The sequence below is a fragment of the Podarcis vaucheri genome (genome assembly GCF_965113315.1).
Source record: "Podarcis vaucheri genome assembly, chromosome: 12".
NCBI lineage: Eukaryota > Metazoa > Chordata > Lepidosauria > Squamata > Lacertidae > Podarcis > Podarcis vaucheri.
In genome coordinates this window covers 28776532-28782582 of record NC_138750.1, presented here as the reverse complement: position 1 = coordinate 28782582, position 6051 = coordinate 28776532, and positions in this window count along the sequence as shown.

Here is a 6051-nt window from a genome sequence, read left to right as displayed (position 1 = left end):
CGTGATCAGAATTTTCAATACTTAAGCAACCAGCACTGAGCCATGTTACTGACACCTTTTTGCTTAATGTTTATAGACATGTTTTGCAGTTGTCTTGTCTTAGGCAGATGTACTGTAGACTTCCCTGTATATCTTTTTACTGAAAGTAAAAGCAATACCTTAAACTTTCCCTAGGAGGCTGCTCTGATGAGCCAACATTTCTACCCATTAGAAACAAGTATTACTGTCTGAGTTATGTAATGTGATTCATTGTGTTTGGGATCATGGTGAAATAGCCTAAGAGAGCCTTACAACACAGAACCTTGCAGTGAGGCTCAGCATGTAGGATGTTTGTTCTCACTTGTGAAAAACCATTGCTTTAAAATAACAGAACCTGCTCCTTTACAATGACTTTGCTCTGTATTTCTATATTGTTCTGTGACGCGCTTTTATTTTACGCCAGAATATTATGAGTGATTATGTGTGTTATGAAATATGACGTGATGGGACTTCTGAGCTACATGTTACCTTGTGTTATTCACCAAATAGCTTGTGAACCTAAAATTATTGTCAGTTCCTAAAAATCAATGTTATTTATAAGTGGGTTTATTTATGTTTTACAATCATGTTTCTTTTTCTTCCAGTGTTCATAGTAACTCTTCTCTTTCGGCAAAATTAATTCATCTACTAACTTAGGTTCATATTCACTTAAATACTTTTGCTGATGTATATTCTGTTTAATGAATATAAATGCAGATTGTCACTTAGACAGACTAGTCTAGTGACCATAGTTTATATTATGCTTGCTGTTGTAAATACGCCCATTCATCACTAACATGCTAGGTGCCTGAATTGGTTGTCATCTGCCATTTCATTTATTTTTTCCATGTGAAGGCAGGCACTTGGCTTCAGATTTTATTTTCAACACCAAAGTTCCATACATAGGATGCCAACAAAGGAGAAGCTTGGAAAAGGCTGAGACAGTGCAAACAAGTTCTTAAAATGTTTTATAATTTTTTTTTGATTGTGCACAAGAAAACAGGGTTTGGATAGTTTTTACCTTATACAGAGACACGATGAGACACCAAAAAGGTATTATATATTTAAAACCTTTAAGGTATTTTTTTAAATACTTCAGTATATTTTGTAAATGTTATGCAGATTATTGCATACCTTTGTCTTAATTGCTGTTGCTACTTAAGATTTTAGCTTTTAACAATATAACATATTTTTTAAGAACTTCTATTATGTTAAATCTCTAGGCTACGTATTTGAAAAATGTATTCAGCTGAGACTGTGGAAAGATTATATTCCTGTGTGGTACCCAGAATGACACTTTAAAAGAGCATGTCTGCAGTTTTGATGCTGTTGTAGGATTAAAGAATGAGGCACAATGTGATGATTACTTTTGGTGGACAAAGCTGTATTTAAATGGAACCTTGCAAGAGGTCAGTGAATCCTAACCTCAGATGTTAGCTCCTGCTCTGTTGTTTTCCAGTGCTTCAGTAGGTTTGGTTCATCATCTTTGGACCAGCTTGAGCAAAGGAAGCCTGGGCTTTGGGGCTCTTCTTGCTCAGATTCCAAACATGAACTATTTTTGAGAGAGAGAATCCTAAGACTGAATAGCCACATAATCTTCTCCCTATCCTCTTAGCGTTCTGTTCTGCTTTTAGCACAGTGGATGGGTATGGCTCACTTGGGTTGGAAAGCAGGAAGAGCTACTAGCAAATAGGTCAGAGTTTCATGAAAAATTAACAGGAATTAGATGTTGGTTATAAGTCCCACAAGCTCTGAAAATGGATAGTGCTGCCCAGGGGCAGTAGACGAAAAGAAAAGTGATAGGAAACACTAATGTTTGTCTTAACGGCTGCCTCTAAAGTCAGGCACATTGAGAGAGAGCTAGCGAGCTCTCTGGCCATGCAGTTTTCATACTGCTACTGTGAAGATTTTGGAAGAACTGGTTAAACTGTGTCATTAGGAGCAGCAATAGCCAAGCCATGGGTTGATCCTTTGAGTCCAACCATGGTCTGGTGTGTGTTTGAAACAACATGTGTCGTTGCCATTCTCCAGCAGGAAACAGATCTAGGAACAACTGTGTTTAACATGAAATCATGCCTTTTCACAAGATGGCAGAATAAACTGACTTTTTGAACTGTGATGCCAAAGGAGGGTTGAGCTAGCTCCTCCCTAATTAATATTCAAAAAGTGATTTTACTTTCCACACCACAGTGCCACTAAATCAACTTTTGCTGTACTTGTACTTGAAAATGCTGAGCTCGCAGCATTTTCAACTGTTGAGCCCGTGTATTGTTATCATACGTTTGGAGGGGAGAGGCAGATAACAGCAGCCAAAATTCCGGTCCTTCTGCTGAGGACAGTGCCATGGCGATGTGCTCAGTATTGTACTGTTGTTGTATCAAGACTTTTTAAAGAGAGGGGCCACAGCTCATCGGCTGAGAATCTTAATGTACCAGGTTCAGTCCCTGGCACCTCCAGGTAGTCCTGGAAAGACTTTTGTCTGAACTCTCAGAGAACTGTTGCCAGTGTAGCTATAGTCCAAGGCAGATGACCATTTGCCTCTGCAGTTTCCAGTGCATAATGACCCCAAACGATACTGGAAAGAGCACTTGCTACATTATGTGCTTTTAGGGGCTCAAGCTGGGTTTTTTAAAAAATTGCTTCCCTCCCTTCTAAAGTGAGAAGAATGCAGGCAACTTCACATGTATTTTCCATTACCTGAGAGTAAGCACCAGTGGTTGTGCTCTATAGTGGTACCTCGGGTTACATACACTTCAGGTTACATACGCTTCAGGTTACATGCGCATCAGGTTACACACTCCGCTAACCCAGAAATAGTGCTTCAGGTTAAGAACTTTGCTTCAGGATAAGAACAGAAATTGGGCTCCAGCGGCGCGGTGGCAGCAGGAGGCCCCATTAGTTAAAGTGGTGCTTCAGGTTAAGAACAGTTTCAGGTTAAGAACGGACCTCCAGAACGAATGAAGTACTTAACCCGAGGTACCTCTGTACACTCTATTTACCGAATGAAGCCACTTGTCACTTCTGCCAAAACACAATTGTTTGCTGTCAATGAGGCTTTTTGTCTCATTTACTGAACTGCACGTGATCAGCTGTGTGCCACCTATACAATAAAAATAGCATTGGTTTATCCCACTGCCTCTATTGGACATAGTCTAAAGTCACACTGATCAGCAGGAATTAGAAAGATGGGTGGAAATGTCCTACAGTAGTAGGTAAGTCTGATAGAAAACAAATGGAACACCTTTAAAAGTGCATTGGTCATTTTACTACCCACCTTCAAAGAAATATGTGCTCAGTGTCTCTTGAGATAGCTTTTTATTGAGGGATAAAAATCTGGCAATCTTCTAAAAGTGAACTGTAGATCTTAAGCCAACTTATATGGTTGTATTTTTTTTTAAAAGAAAATATTTTATTTTGAATTCCTTGGGTACTATGCAGTTCATTGAGCGATAAAGAGTTTAATGCTTGTACATAAGCTTAGAATGAGAATACTGGAATTTTGCTTGCAGTTTTTTCACTTGAAAAATTCACACCAAAATGTTGAGGATTGCAGACAATATGGATGAGGCTGATTCAGGGCTACTCAAAGTTAAGTTTAGCTTATATACGGCTTATTTGTATGTATCCGGTTACTTGATCTTTTGAACAACAGAGCTGCTATAGTGTTAAAATATTCTCATCAAGTAATTTGTAAATATATTGCCTGGGCCGTTTTCATATTATACTGTAACAAAAGGAGTAGAAGGTATCTAGTGATGGACTGTAAGTCTGCAATGTAAAACTACAAGGGTGGAAGTAGAGCCAGGGCAGGGCAAAAGGCATGGGAAATTGTTTTTGGTTTTTGGTGAGCAAGTGTTTCCTTTCTGCTTCATCTATGAATAAACTGAAGCCATTTAACCTTGGAGAAAACTACAGGAAGGTTGCTAAATCTTGCTTTAGGGGTCACAGATTTCCAAGCATGAGTTTTTCCTGGGAACTTTTTTTTCAAGAAAAGAAAACCCAGCAACTTAAGGCTTCATAAAATAAAAAAAAATCAAGTCTGAGTGAAATGTATGGACTAGAAATCTCAAAAGGAAGATGCGGTGGTATATCCAGGGTTTCAGTGCTTTGTTTTTATACTGTCTACAGATGCAGAAGAAACTATATGTCGGTTTGGGTACTGTATTTTATATAGGCTGTAGAATCTTTGGGAGGGTAGTGGCAGCTGCTTTCAAGAACTCCAGTGGAGTCTTGTGAGCAAGGGAGAAAGTTGATCAAATGGCACAGATGTGCAGAGAGTTGGGTATCAACTAGGAAGTCCATATTGGTTTTCACCCTGGGAATGATGATACTAGACGCAAGCAAAATTCGTTGATGTAATGAAATAGTATGAAACTTGCTGATTTGAGATCTTGAGTATTTTTTTATAACCTCAGAGCAAGATACAGCATTCCATAAGCCGTAAGAAAGTTGTGTGGTCTAGCTGATGGAAGTTAATCACAGTTTTGGTATCATTGAATCAAATTTTAAATATTTTCCCAAATTTAAATCAGAAGTTTTTGTCTTGGCTGTAAACTACTTTGGCTTACATTTTAAATTACAGTTCAGTGTTATGACTATAGCTGCTAAAGAGGAACTTTGTCATTATAAAAACTAAGTAAACAACAGCTATGAAGAGGATAAAACAGTTGGCCACAATCTAGTTATACCGGCAAGTGCTTTTTTTGTATTTAAAAGATCTATAAAAAAGTATTGAAGGGCTTTGCCTCCTATGGGTTTATTCTGTAGAATGCTATAGTGCAGCTTCTGTAGACGACAAACAAATAGTTTATTGCAGCTAGGAGAGTAATCTCCCCTTAATTTTCCCTACTGAATAGGCATAGGTTGGATCTGCTGTTTTGGCAGCACTGTGGCAGAAAACTTTGATCCGTCTTCCATGAATTAATTTTAACCTGCTTCTTTCAGTTTAAAGACAGGAGAAATGTGTCATTGAGGCTGTCCTAAAATAGCCATTCTTACATGCTACTAGAAAATTGGTAAGCTTTATCAAATGGGCAGTGCACTGATCAGGAAAAATAAACCTTTGTACAGGCATCAGTATTCAAACTAACGTAGCATATCAACTGCCACTAACATGCATTTTTTATATTCAAGTCCTACACAACTGTACATTATTGTTATTATTATTATTTGTATTTTATAAGGATAGATTCCAAATCTTTGAATTATGTCAAGGTTATACAATTCATAATTTAGATTGCTGGTACTTTTTAGGTTTTTATGAAGCATCTATCACTTATTATTTGGTTTCTGTATGTGCACTGAAGTTGATATGTATTATTTGTGCAATCTGATTAAACCTTGGACTTTAGTCCTCTCCAGGCCTTATTGCCCTAAGAGACAGCATTGGTAGAGGAAGGCTGTGTGTAGTTTAAGTAAACTTCTGTGCTGAGGAGACTTGAACCTACCTGGAGGCTTCCTATACAACTGAGAACCAGGAAAGTCAATGTTTGCAGTATCATGGGGAGCTTCAATGGAACGAACAAGGCTCCTCGCTGCAGAAGTTTATTTCAATTGTGCAAAGGGCTGGAAGGATTTGCATGGCCTCGAGAGACAGAGCTAAGTGCACAGCCTTGCGGCTTTATTCTGTTCATGTTGCCTCACTGGGCAGTTACACCTGAAGAGGACTTTCGTTGATAAGAATTGTAAGATGTCCCTTGATAGCCTAATCCCAGAAAAATATTGTCTGGTGCATTGATCAATTTAGATTATTCTGATGGACCACGGGGAAATTGATTAACTGCTAAAGTAGTTCCATAGAACAAGGCTAAGTGCTACTCAGCTAAACTACAGTAACTTTTTTTTAAAACCCTCAATGTTTTCACGCTAAAGGCATATGTTGTTCTGTATAATTGTTGAAATGTACAAAGCTGTGAAATCCTGTTAACTCCTAATAAAGTATTTTTGTATATATGAAATAAATTTAATATTGGAAAAAGGGTTGCCTCGCAAGTTTTCCTAGCCCTTTCCTGAGTGCCTCTGGCGGAATGTTGC